This window comes from Pteropus alecto, unplaced genomic scaffold (assembly GCF_000325575.1).
Source record: "Pteropus alecto unplaced genomic scaffold, ASM32557v1 scaffold86, whole genome shotgun sequence".
Taxonomy (NCBI): Eukaryota; Metazoa; Chordata; class Mammalia; order Chiroptera; family Pteropodidae; genus Pteropus; species Pteropus alecto.
Window position 1 is genome coordinate 17392931 of NW_006442109.1, and position 14765 is coordinate 17407695.

Below are 14765 nucleotides of genomic sequence, written 5' to 3' on the forward strand. Positions count from 1 at the left end.
CAATGCTACTATTTCCCCAAACACAGGTTGAAATGCAAGGTTTAAACCATTCCTTTATGAGAACAGCAATACAGTTCAGAAATCACTGAAGTATCCAGTGATTTCTTCTCCCACTTTTACGTAAAGAAGAGCCATAGGTATACTGTGGCCAGGGCCAAATAATTTGCAAAGTTTTAAATCCACTTAAGCATTTTGACTAGTTATTGGTCTAGACCATGTACTATAGAAGAGATTGTTTGGACCAAGAAACATTCATGAGCAAGGTTGCCTACCTGCCTCATATATGACTCCTCCAGAATTCTAACCAATAAATTTTCTGGAACATTTTAGTTTCATTTAGGAACTTAAAAATATTGGTCTGTAAGGCATGCAGTTCTACTTAAAGAAATCTCTTGAACTCATTATGGCTGTTATTCTGGTTTATGTTGTTTTTAAAATTGTTGCCTGTATTTTTTATTTTCACAGCATAAATTTTTGAAAAATACACAATTAAATGTTATATTTTTCTTCATTATTCTGGCTTATTCAAGCAGTATCGTCTATCTTCCTCTTTGTGAACATTTTCAGTCTTTTGAATCTACTTTTCTCTAGCAGTGACAGGTAGGGTACTACTAAGAATGTTTAAGTCTTACATTGGTTTATTTAATAAAATGAAACACTGTTTATAATCAATGCTCAGTTATGAGCTGTCCTTTTGATAGCTCTATGAGGAGAAAGTTTAAAAATCCTTCATATATAACTTTAGTGCTTCTTAAAATTATATGCTACCTTTCTAACATAAATAAATATTAGAAAATCTTAAGAACTGTTCTTCCATTCAGGCAGTTTAAGGAATCTTATTGGTGGCAGGGTATTTGTAGTCTTTGTGGCTGCAAATGGCTTAGCCTAATTTCAGGGAGCCTCATACAATATTAAACATTTCAGGTAAGAAGTGAGAAAAAAGAAGCATAGCAAGAAAAATATTAAAGATGGGGAGATAGAAATAGATAGGCAGGCAATTAAGCAAGCAAATGTATTTGTCCCAGAATTGATCAGAGAAAAAAAATCTAGAAAAGGATTTGAGCAAATGGATAATCTTTTCTGGACTCTTATTTACTAGAATATCATTTCTTAAATCAGGGACTTTTTGTCTTATTCACTGCTATGTCCCCAGGATTTAGAACAGTGCCTAGTTAAAAGTAGATAATAAATATTTTATTAAATTAAGGAATGAAGCCCAGGGACCCTTTGGAATGGGGTAGAGATGACTGTAGAATCCTTATAGATGAGGGTAACCAGATGGCCTTGTACAAACAGATAACCAAACTAGGATGTTTAAGTGATGACTGTAATGGTGAGTGGGAGCTGCCTGATGCTTCATCTTTTGGGTAAAAGAGTGGCACTCTTAAATGAATACCTTGTCCCCCGGGGTGGATGCCAATGGAATATTATGATCGTGACTCAAGGATTAGTTTCCACAGTGGAGTCTGATTCATAGCCTACATATTCCACTAACTGGTACTGTAGAACTATGTATCTGGATAGAGGCTCAGATCAAGTTTTCTAAAAAAGAAGATCAAATGGGCCAAAACTTTTAAGACTATTTAAACAAAGGCCATTTGACTAGCTTTAAATTTATTACTATTTAATACAAAGACTTCATTTCAGACTTGGTAGAAGAACTGGATTCTCAGTTGTTCTTGGAGTTTCAAGTAACTGTTTTAGCTAAGAATGACCTTTACCTTTTGTACCAAGGCTGAAAGACTGAACCCTCTGAAAGAGTCACAGAGCTTAATGGAAACCCAAGTCATCTTCAAAGCAAATGAGTTTAACAAGCATTTATCAGAAATAGAATATGTCTCTGCCCTAAGTGGCAAATATTATTCCTGGCATTGAAGAGTTTATAATTTAGATGAGAAGATGACATAAGCCATTAAAACAACCAGAGTACAATATGGTCTAATATATAATAATATCCATATACCAACTTCAGACAGGTGAACATCTAAGCCCTGAGAAATGTGATTACCTATGTAATTTTTAACCAATTTTAGTTTTCATCAAGATAACACATGTGCCTATGTAAATAACCAAGTGGTATTTCTTTGATGGTTTCCTTTCTGTCTTGTTCTTTATGTTCTCTCTTCCTAGAATTCCTATTAGCCAAAGTTTGCACCTCTTGGATTGATTTTATAATTTACTATTCTCTCCTGTTTTCTCTTTGCCTCCTTATCCTATTCTGGAAGATTTTCTCCAAGTTTCCCCTTCTCTTTAATTTTAGAATTTTGGTTATTTTAATTTTTAAAGTTTTATCTTGTTTTCTGATGATTCCTTATTTTTATTCTTACTTTATAAATTACGATCTCTCATTTTTCTGAAAGTATTTTACTTCAGAGTTTTGTTCTTTTTTTTATTCGAGTTTTGTTATGGGTCCTACATTGTCTCTGGTTACTGTGAGTCACTTTGTTGTTATTGTTTGTTTCTTGTTATTGGACATTTTTCTCCAGGTGTCTGGCTAACCTTGCTGTCTGTCCATATTTGACCATGTGTCACCATGAAGTGATCTAGAGACTGGGGCTTTCAACTGGCAGGCTTCGTCGTTAGGAGACCTTTACTCAGTATCTGTAGGTCTTTTCTCAGAGGTCAGTGTCTCCAGAGAAGAAACTTAAAGTGATCGCCCAGTTATGTTTTATAGCCATGGTTAGTGAGTGATATACTAGGAATGAAGGTGATTTCTTTCTATAAAGAAAAAAGGTTCTGTAACTGAGTTAATTCAGGTAAAACAGACCTTAAAAGTAATATTTACTTACTAAATTCTTAAGGTCTGATTTAATTAATTTACAATGAGGGCTTGATTTTCATACCTGTTGTCTGAAATACATTGTGTATATTCTAGAAATGGCGATACTCCTAGAAAGACTAAATTGAACATTCTGTAGACTATGTGGTTTCCTTAACATATTTCAAAACCTTTTACATTCTTGGCAGTACATTTAAATGTAAATGTGCATGCCTGTCGCTCTAAGGAAGATGACAGACCTATTAAAAATGGGTTTGGGTATAGGACAAGAAGGAAGAGGAGGCCATAATGGCCCTCTAATGGAGTGTAATATTGGATGCTCACTGTCCCTAGAACTTGAAACCTCAACTATGATTTTTTTAAGTTTGAAGAAATCCTGATATATTGTTTTTTAAACTCTTAACCCTATATGTGTAGTGGGGAAAACAGTTAGCTCGAGGACTTGTCTGAATCCCAGGGCAAGAACTAAAAATAAAATCTTAAAACCAGAAAGTACTGCTTTACTAAAAAATTTTCTAGAGCACCACCTGTCCAGTACAGGGGCCAGTAACCACATGTGGCTATTGAGATTTTAATTAATTTAAATCAAATCATATTTAAAACTCTGAAGTTCATTTGTGCTAGACGTATTTTAAGTGCTCAGTGGCCACAAGCGATTAGTGGCTATTGCATTGGGCAGCACAGAATATCCCATTATTACAGAAGGTTCTATTGGCCATGGTTCCTCTAGAAGAGTACGTTTGAGCTGCAAAACACCAATACCCTTGTAACTTTGACAGTGCTCCAGTATATTGAGGGAGGCGCCTACAGTTACAGTGCTTGGTAGCTACGGTGGCTGAAGGAGTGGAGCCATGTCCAATGGCCTTATTTTTCTCCAGTGGTACCTGGCTTGCTGTTTAAGCAAGAAAAATCTGGCTTTAAAAGAATCCTTTTAGTACTTGTTTTCTTAAACAACAGTAACCCACATCCCCACCATTTTTCCCCCATTTTCATTGATACATTATATTCTTCAATAACAATTATGAGTCTTCAACCCTGGGAGAAACTTTAAAAACCATTTATATATATAAGCTGAACCTATATTGATCACATAATCAGATAATCAAATTATAAGAATAATCAGTTTCTATTTCTGAAGTATTTTTTTAAACAAATCATTTCAAAAAGTAATAATTGTTAAAGAAAACATTTCATTCTACTGCTACATAAGTAGTCTTGTACTAAGGTTTACAAAAAAAGAAGGGAAGAAAGAAAAGAACAGAAAGACCACTTTGGGAATCATTTGATAATTATTTTGTTTGTTATTTAGAGGTATTCTTTGGCTAGTCCCTTTGGGTCTTCTCCCAGTGAGCTCATTTTGCTGACGTAAATCTTCGAATGTATTTGCCAGTGACTGTGCACCCTTTGTGCTTAATACTATTTGTCGATGATTAGGGAAAATACTATTGAAACTCCAACAAACAGATTTTGCTTTTTAAATGTCTTTCGTTGTAAAATACAAAAGAGTAGAAGACATTGTCCCAACTTTTGATGGGGCGGTCTAAGCAAGGAAGACAAAGAACATATATAAAATAGTTTGGTGTTAATTACGGAAGGGTTGGAGAGTTGAAATGATTGTAGCTTCAAGGCTGCTTGCTCACAAAGCAAGGGAGTTTGCAGGAGGATCAGCTCATTAAAATAGTCTGTGTACTGAAATCTTTGATTCGTCAGCAGTGTTCTCCAGGCCCACTAATGCTAGCTGCTGTTCAATACACTGAAGAAACACATTCAGTATAAAGTTCAGTGGTTTATAAACTTCAGATTTAATTACCTTTAAAGATGTTTAAACTGGAATATGAAGCAATTAATTTAGCAATTAACCTAACAATGAGCTAAATAATGACCTCTTATTATGTGCAAGTAGTTGCTAGGCCCTGAACAATATAGCAAAATTTAGGAATTATTTTTAGCCTTCCCATGTTCCCATTAACTATGCTTAGATTATATTTAAACTAATAAATGGAATAGTTTAGTCTGCATCTAAGTCTATGTGAGTTGTAGATTTCACCTCTAATGGATGTATTTTTTTGTTTTAATTTGTAGATAGTATCAATAGAGATGAGGGTTGTAATTTCATGAGACTTGAATAATAGTTGTGCAAAATATTCTGTCAGGCTATCAATGATGTGCAGATTCCAAGTATGGATTCCATGTTCCAAGGATGGGAGAGCAGCTCATGGTCACTAGAGGGCAGAAAAGGTCAGGAACAGATGGAGATGCCTGGAGAGAAGTGTTGGAAAAAGCTTGCACCACTCCTGTGTAAGGAACATAGCCTCTCACAACTCAAGAAAACACAGCCCAGCCCCTGGGGCAGGAAAGTCAGTAAATGATCTAGGAACAGGAGCCATAGTCAAAGAGGTGAGAGACATGGCCAGGGAATCAATAAACCAGTCTGGAGCCCAGACGTTACCAGGCTGTCACATTTGTGACAGAGAGCTAAATTCAAGTCCAGGTTGAAGAAGGCCTTCAGGTTGCACAGAAGGGAGCAGCTCATTCAACTCTTTCTATTATTTTTCCAACACTGTTCAACATACTGACCCTCTTGAAATGGGCAAGCAGGCTTGAGTCTAGCAAGGGAAATGTGATAACCATCTTCTTTTGATATTGTATTACTTCTGTCACATTGCTGATTTGGTTTTAGAATGCTGGAACTATTATTATTTTCTTCCTGGTAAGTTCTTTCTACATCATAGAGTACTTCCTCAGGTCTAAATAGCTAGTTTTAACAAATTGATGAAAAGATACTATAATTTTCTAGTAGGTCAGACCGTTTTGATTTAAGAAAAAAACTATTTAATAGTTTAGAATTTACCACTAGGTATTAAATATCCATAAAGGCAGGGATCACTGGGATATAACAAAGAATAAAAGTTTTTCTTAACCTTTCTCCTATATGCATCCATAGAATTCTGTACTTTCCTTCAGTTTTACACACACTTTAATTATATGTACATGTTTGTCAACCAGGCAGGACTGTGCACTCCATGATATCAGGAACATTCTCCCACACTTAGTATAGAGCCTCGCTATAGAAGCCAGGCACTAACATTTGCTGGCCTCACAGAATTTATAGTCTCATTGGAGTAGAAGAGAACTTTAACACAGATGTTAAAGGATACAATCGAAGTAGAATTACAGAGGAGGAAATTAGCAATTTAGTCTCATCAAGAAAATTTTCATTAAAATAACATTGAGGTGGGCCTCATAACTGGATAGGATTTACACAGGCAGAGAGAAAAAGAAACTTTCTTGGAAGCAGAAGTGAATTTGAGAGCAAAGGCATAGTACTCTATTGAGGAGGCATATATTAATAGATAAGGCTGTAAGGTAAATTGGAAAAACAAATGTGTAGGGCCTAGAATCCAATGCTAAGGAATTTGTAGTTTTTTCGCTGGACTAATACTTTTGAAATGTGTTCCTCACCAGTCTGTAAGATACCTTATATAAAACCCATCCCATCGACAGATAAGTTTGTATAATGCCACATGCTGTATTTCTTAAAATGTTACGATGAACACTAGTAAAGTTAAGTTCCTAAACAAAATAAACTTTTATACTTTGTTTAACCAAATGTTCTCAAATATACGGCCACCTTTGAACTCATTTAGTATCCAGCAAATCTATTACTCCTCAGAACACACTCAAGAAATGATGTTTATGCACTAGCAAGTCTTCAAAGGTTTTGAAGAGGATTGCCATAATTAGAATATATGTTTCTATTTTTACAACTTAAGCTAGAAAGTAATGCAAATACATAGATACCTAACTCCTTTTGTTTCTTTTAGAGGGATTCTGTTCTGCTGTTATCTTTAACTGTCTTAATTTACATTGTGCATTATCTTAAAAAGACCAAGTCCATTTGGCACTACTTCTGGCAGGATACAAATAGATAAATTTAGATACCTCATTCACCCATCTTCAGCTATTATCAATCGCTGCTTACTCTTCATGTTTTTCTCCAAGGACTGAATAGAGATGTGGTTCTCAAGGTGTGACTACTGGATCAGATGCATGAATATCACCTGAGAACTAGTAAGAACTGCAAATTTTCAGGCTCCATTCCAGACTGAATCGGAAATTCTGGGAATGAGGCCCAGTGATCTGTTTTTAAGAAGCCCTCTAGATGATTCTGACACACACTGCAGTTTGAAAACCATTTGAGTGGACTAACCTAAATATTCTGAAATTCTAGATTAGGTTGGGAGCAGAAGCCTCTACTTCCTCAGCTGCCACAACTTTTGTTTATCCATTTTAAAATGATAGTTTTAGTTCATCTCACACTTACTTGTTTTTAAATTAAATATCTGAGACTTTACATAGCTCTGTGGTTTCTTTGAATTAAAGTCACTGTATCTTTCTCAACAGTGGCAGCCATCTGCTATATTAGGTTCTCATTTAGACTACAGATGTAATTCCCCAGAGAGCATTAACTTCAGTCGCTTCAAAAGTTTACCTTTTTCTTTCTCTGGTAGCTTGGCAGACATTCCTAGAAAGAAAAAAAAGTAGCATCATAATTAAGTGGCACTCAGACACTGAGTGCATCTTTGTCTATTTTCAATCAAGAATGAATATTTTTCTCTCTGCGAGGAAGAGCCTTATCCCTTCTATCAGTTATCTAGCTGTGAGTATTTCCTGGTTCAATTATAACTCTATACATTAGTACTCTTGTTATTTTCCTTTGTTTAGCAATAGAAATTTGTAACAGTGGGAAAATTTCATAAGCCTCTCCCTTTTTTTGAGGGGGAAGGAAAATTGTAATAAATGCAAAACTTTCTTCTAACTTTTATAGTCCTCTAGTTAAGGGGTATACAATGCAAATTGCTTCTAAAGTACATTGGATATATTGCATTTTAATTTTTAAAATAATTAAATCCTATTTGTGTTTGTTACAGCACAACCCGATTCCTATTATTCTCGTCTGCTTCAGATTCCTTCTCTTCTGTAGATTATTAAAAATATGGTTTATATTTGAAAATCCTCACAGTAAATTATAAACTTAACTTTAACGCATATAAAGATAGAGGAATTTATCAAGGTAAATCATCAGTTTGCACAAGTTTGTGATGATTATAAAGGGGAGACCTCCAAGGAAACAAATTCAGACGAGAACTCAAACTGAAATTGATTTAGACAGAGGTTTTGTCCTGACTCCCTCCCCAGCCCCATCTATTAGGTAAAAATCCCTTTAAAATTATATAATTGTATTAATCAATGTTACCCCAATAAACTTAATTTAAAAAAATAAATAAAATAAAATAAAATGTGGAGGTTGCTAAGGATTGTAGTTGGCATGTACCTAAACTTTTAAGCAGTATGAAGCTATTGTCAAAGAACAAGTACAGTTTATGTCTCATAGGTAAATCTACCAGACAGCTTGACTGGCTGAGCAAATCAAAGCTCAGGACGTTGAATGTTTGTTTTAAGCAAAGACATCCGGTTTCCATAGCACTATGATTTTATAGCATAGATCAGATTATATTGTGTATTTGGCTAACGCCATTTTCCCCTCAACTAAAAAGATTGAATCAATAAATCATGAACTTCTAAAAAAATGTTTAAAATAAACAAGTCATAGTATAGAGTGAGTCTGTATATAAGTAAGAAGGTAGAAGCTATGCAAATGAAATTTTACTTAAGATTTGCATACATTGGAAAATAGCTAAGCTAAATTTAGAGTCGTTTTCATAATCCTTTTTTCTATTATAATGTCTAGGAGATAGTATGAATCCATGTAGTATGGATTTTGAGAGGAAGGCTGTTCATTAAAAATAATAGCTTTTATAAAATTTTGGAGACAAAAAATATGTGGTTCCTTATTTTTAAAAATACTATAAATACGTCCATTCATATAAGTTCTGCTTATTTTTCTCAGAGATTCACATGTGCTAATATCCTCTGTCAAAATATTGACTTTTCATGTTTCTAATCAAGAAAACATTTAACCTCTTAACTCATAAATAGAATGAGAGTATAAACTCTACTTACACAAAGAGGTTTTCAGATAATTTCACTTTTAGTGTCTCAGTTTCAGAGCTTTTAACTCTACTTAGTCTTTTATGATCTCCTAAATATCTCTTGCTCTCAACTTAATTTAAATAATATGGTTAACAATGGCTTGGACATTTTTATAGCTATGAATTTATTGTTTTGGGGGGTCTTTTTACTGCTTGCCCCAATTCTTTCTGTTGTTTTTTTTGTTTTTTTTTTTTAGAATTAGTGATCTGTTACAGAAGAATCATGGCATTTGTCCATAAGAGAATTTGAATATAGCTGTGTAGAGACAGTAGTTATTGGCACTGACTAAGATATTAATTCAAATGCAGACTTCTTTTTCTTGAATCTTTGATCTCGATTTTATCTTTGAAACATATATGTGCTTTTTGGATTACTCAGGACACTATTTCCTTCTGTTACATCCTGTCAGTCATTGAGATCTGTTTCCATTTCAGATGAGTTCAGATTAGTTTACTATAGTCCCTATTATTACACAAAATAAAAATTACCTTGGGTATATATGCCAAATGATAAATACAGGTTTATCCATTGAGGCATTGTTTGTAATGACAGAAGATTAGAAACAACCTAAATGTCTCTCAATAGGAACTAAATAAATTTTGGTATTCCATACAATGGCATACTATTCAACCATTAAAGAGGTAAAGCATCTCTGTGTGGACCGATATTGGAAGGTCCTAGAGATAATGTTGAAGGGGAGAAAAGCAAGCTACATAACAGTATGTCAAAGAAAAACCTGAAGGGATATATATCCAAACAAAAATAGGACTGCTTGTGCCTTTCGGAGGAACAGTGAATGGAAGAAGATCGCTGGAGGCTAGAAATCCGTTTTTTCCTTTTAATTTTATACCCAGTGTATATATGTGAACCGTATGTTTTTAAATTACTTTAAAAATCATCTTGATTACAAAAGTGCCAATAGCTAAGTCTGACAACTGAAACTATACTATATTTAACGTTCATGTATAAAATCCATTTTTACTGCTTAAAAAGCATGATTAAAATTGAGTTGGATATTACAGCAGAAAATTTGGGCTATGTTGTCTGGCTTTGGTTATGAGGAAGTGATCCTTCCTTTAATATTTGCTTTATACTGTAGACTTATCCTGGGAAATTATTTGTAACTCAGATTTAATGGAAACATATTTTTTAAAGCGAAGTATTCTTTAAAGTTATGACACTTTAACTTATCTGTTTTTAAAATTCTGATTCTTTTGTAACATTGGATTCTCTTAAAGCAGAACATTCAACCACTATTCTGCCTCATCAAAATTCATAACAGTTTGTCCTTCTAAACTTAGAGCCATGTATAGTCCTAATTGAAGTTTTGCAAAAAAAAAGCAATTTGTATTTTTTCCTCTTTTTATATTCTAAAACTTGTTTTAAGAAACTGAAATTCATATCTTTAAAATATTAGAAAAAGTATTATTGACTGACTAAGCTGTGCCCACTACAGTTTAAAATCACCTGCTGTTCTTAATTCTTTCTAAGACTCTCGGGCGTTCTTGAATTACTTATATTTTACCAAATGCAAAGTTGCTTTATGAAGTAAGTGGAATGCAGTTCAAATGTAGGAAATAACTCTTGCAAAGAAATGCTTGATATTCAGAATTTGGAACAATTGGTTGGCTAGAAAAACAATAATGAACATCACAGACTGACTTGCTTTCATAGGAATGAATTTAAAACTATTACTGTTTCTTTGTGAATGGAAAAATTTCGAACCTCTAATTGTTCATATTTATAGCAACCATATGTCTCAGACATTCCAGGATAGTTCCTAGTTTTATTATCTCCATCTCCTCAGACCAGGCATATTAATTTTTAGTTTGGAAATTTTATTCATTCTAATATTAGAAATATAGTTCTTTGGGATCATTTCACTTTAAGTAGAAGTTAAACTTATTTCAGAGCATTTGTTTCATAGAGGGAAGATGTAAGGATGATGTGTTGCAAGAAATTTTTTAAATATATTTTATATACCTACATTACTTGAGAGAAGGAAATTTTCATCGCATGGGATTCTTGTTCTATACTTTTGTTCACGAAATGCAATCAATGAATAATGTCTGGAGCAATATATGGGATGAAATGTTTTCTTTTTGTTCTGCAGTGACCAGGCACTGCCTCTGCAATGGAGACTGAATCTCTAGGGAGATTTATAAGTTGAGTTTTTAAGAAATATGGAGCGCAATGAGCACATGAAAAGATATATTCAACATCATTGTCATTAGAGAAATGCAAAGAAAGCCACAGTGAGATACATAGTCAACACCCACTAGGAGGGCTGTATCAAAAAAAATAGGTAGTAATTAATGTCGACAAGGATATAGAGAAATTGAAATTGAACAGTGCTGGCGGGAATGTAAAATGGTATAGTCTGGCAATTCCTCTCCTAAGTATATACCCAAGAGAAATGAAAACATGTTGGCACAAAAACTTGTACTCGAATGTTCATAGCAGCATTATTTATAATAGTCAAGAAATGAAAACAGCCTCAAAGCCAATCGACTGACAAATGGTTAAATAAAATGTGGTGTATCCCTACAGTGTAATATTCAGCAATAAAAAAAAAAAAAAAAAAGAAAGAAATGAAGTACTGATACTTGCTACATGAATGAACCTTGAAAACATTATGGTAAGTGAAAGAAGCCAGCCAGTCATAAAGGACTACATATTATATGATTCCATTTATATGAAATGTCTAGAATAAGCAAATCCTTAGAGACAGAAAGTAGATTGGTGGTTGCCTCAGGCTGAGGAGAGAAGAAAGAAATGAGAATTGACTGCTAATAGGTATGGGTTTTCTTTTAGGAGTGATGAGAATGTTCTAAAATTGACTGTCCATTTGAAGTGGTTAAATGATATACTATGTGAATTATATCTCAGTAAAGGTGTTATTTTTAAAAGGCAAAGAGAGAGTCTTTTGCTAACTGGTTTAGACATTCTATTTTAGACCTTCTTTACCAGTGGTTCTCAACCAGGAACAATTTTGCCACCCAGAGGACATTTGGCAATGCCAAGAGACATTTTTGGTTGTCCCACTTGGAGGAGGAGTGCTGCTGACATTTAGTGGGTAGAGTCCAGGGATGTTGCTAAACATCCTTTAATGTATGGGACAGCCTTCAGAACAAAAAGGTTATCAGACTAAAATTGTCAGTAGTACCTAAGTTGAGAAACTCTATTTATACCTGTGTTACTCAAAAGATCTTTTATCACAGCCATGTTTTTGAAGCACTGCAAGGTTATGAATCATCAAACAGATGTTCATTTTACTAGTTCAGTTTACTAAGGGCAAGGCTATTCAATAAGACTGAACCTGAAAGAAAGTGTTTTATTTCTTTATCTGGTTAAGCCTAAACCTGTTAGATAATTCAACTAATCAAAATATTTTATTCCTTAGTCATTCTGGTTGAGATTTTACTATATTTTGTTGTATTTTACTTCCTTACCTAAAGCTTTTGAAGATCACATTTATGGAGTATAACAGCTACTTGCAATAAATATAGAAATAAAAAAAACCATACCACAGCACAGCCTTGAAAGTATAATTAAAAGCTAACATCTACATTTCAAAAATTATTTTCAACTCATGTTCTTGATTAGGGATATGGCACTAAACTAAGCTAATTTGCTCAACTTCAGATTCCAGCCATGCTCCTTTTATTGTATGTACCTGTTTGAAATTTCTACAGTCTGGTCCAGAGGAAAGGGAGCAGGATGTTTATTATAGAACTGGCATTTCAAATATAATAGCTAAGATTTATTGAATGCTTACTGTGTGGTGGGTATTATGCAAAGCATTATAAAGTGCTATGTGTGTGTGTGTGTGTGTGTGTATGTGTATAAAATCTCATTTCATTCTCACAAAACCCTATTATGTAGATATGATTATTCCTATTCTTATAGAAGCATCTCTCTCACAGCTATATATATTCCCACTCTAGTAAGCACTGCTTGTTCTTTGGGTCTTACACTACTATTATTCTACAAGTTCCCTTCCCCATCATTCTGGAAATCCTCTTTGCTTCTCTCCTGTTTTGATCCCCTACATCTGCCCTTACCATGGTGTATTCACTCATTTTGCTGAATTATATCCTTCATTACCTTTCTAAGAATACCACTATCTGAAAATGTCTTTATTCTTCCTTCTTATTGAAAAGGATAGTTTGGCTGGGTATACAATTCTATGTAGCAAATATTTTTCTTTCACAGTTTTGGAGGCATTATGTCTCTTGTCTTTCAGTTTTGGGTATGATATGTTTTGTGTCCCTCAAAACATTTAGAATTTTATTTCTGGTGCTCTGAAATGTCACAATGGATGCCTTGCTGTGGGTCTTTCCCCCCACCCCATGCATTTTTGCCTAATACTCAGTGGGGACTTTCATTCTCAAAATTAATTTCCTTGAAATCAAGGAAAGTTTCTTAAAATGGTTCTTTGATAATTTCCTCCCTTTCCTTTTTTCTTTCCTTATGCTTATTATTTAGATGTTGACTTTCTAAATGTATCTTTTCATTTCCTTATTTTAGAAATCCTGTAGCCTTTTAGAAATTTTAGAAATTTTGTTTTTTAGTTTTACTTTCTGAGAAAATTTTTTTTAATTTATCTTAAACTTTTAATTTAAGTTATATTTTTAATTTCCAAGAGCTCTTTCTTGTTTGCTAATTACTTCTGTTTTATAGCCTCCTAGTCTGGTTGACAGATGATTCATCTCTTATCTCTGAGAATATTAATATAGTCTTTTCTGAAGTATTTCTCCTCAGTCTGTCTTGATTCTTATTTATCTAACTCCCTCTTTCTGTTTGCCTTTTGGGTTAGGTCTCTATTTTTCAAGTTATAGACTTTTCTCATATTTAGTGGTCCTTAATTATCCATAATTAGTAAAATTTCAGCATCATTTCCTCCTGATATGATGCACCAAGAAAAGTACAAATACAACTTTTAGAGTATTCTTGCCCACAAAATGTATAACCTAAATTCAACCATGAAGAAACATTAGACAAACCCAAATTAAGGGACAGTCTGTCAAGATTATGAAAGGCAAAGAAAGACAGGTACTTTCCAAATTAAAAGTAACTAAGGAGACATGACAACTAAATGCAGTGTGTGATCATGAATTGGACTCTGGGCCAAAATTAGTGGGACAGTTAACAAAATTTGAATAAAATTTGTAGGTTAAGTAAAAGCATTCCCAATTTTTAATTATCGTGCTTTGGTTATGTAATATGTTAACGTTGAGGAAGATGGCTGCTTTTTTCTTCAAATATTTTTCTGCCCTATTCTCCCTCTCTCTTCACTTTCTGAGACTCCAGTTACACATATATTTATTAGACTGCTTGATGTTTTTTGTTAGTGCCTTTAATTTTCATATTAGATAACTTCTATTGCTGTACCTTCAAGTTCACTTATTTTCTCCTGACATCTTCAATCATATGTTAAGCCCCCCGATGATTTTAATTCAGATATTATGTTTTTCAGTTCTAAAATATACATTTGATTCATTTTTGTTTCCATTTCATTGCTGAGATTCTCCATCAATTCACTTATTATGACTTTATTTTCCTTTTAAGTTTAAATATCTTTATAATAGCCATTTTAACTTCCCTTTCTGTTAATTTCTAGATCTGGCTCATCTTGTGGTCAGTTTCTATTAATTATATTCCCTTTGATTCTAGGTCATATTTCTTTGCATGTTTAGTAATTTTTTTATTGTCTACTGGATAGAGTGTGTGGTATATGATAGAGATAATGAATTTTGTTATTTTCTCTAAAAGAGTCTTGATTTTTGTTCTAGCAAGTTGTTAACTTAGCTGAACTCCAAATGTTATCTCCCCTAAAGTGAACACCAACTGAAATCTATACTCAGTCCTTTCAGCTTTCCAGCTTTTGCCTTTCACCTATGCAATTCAAGGATAAGCTAGGAATTTGGGT

General features: G+C 33.7%; 1 protein-coding gene across 6 annotated transcripts in view; it reads left to right on the forward strand.

Moving 5' to 3' along the window:
• Positions 1 to 14765, forward strand: part of NEDD4 (neural precursor cell expressed, developmentally down-regulated 4, E3 ubiquitin protein ligase) — a 96559-nt gene that overhangs the window by 49952 nt on the left and 31842 nt on the right. The gene's annotated exons all lie outside the window — the stretch shown is intronic.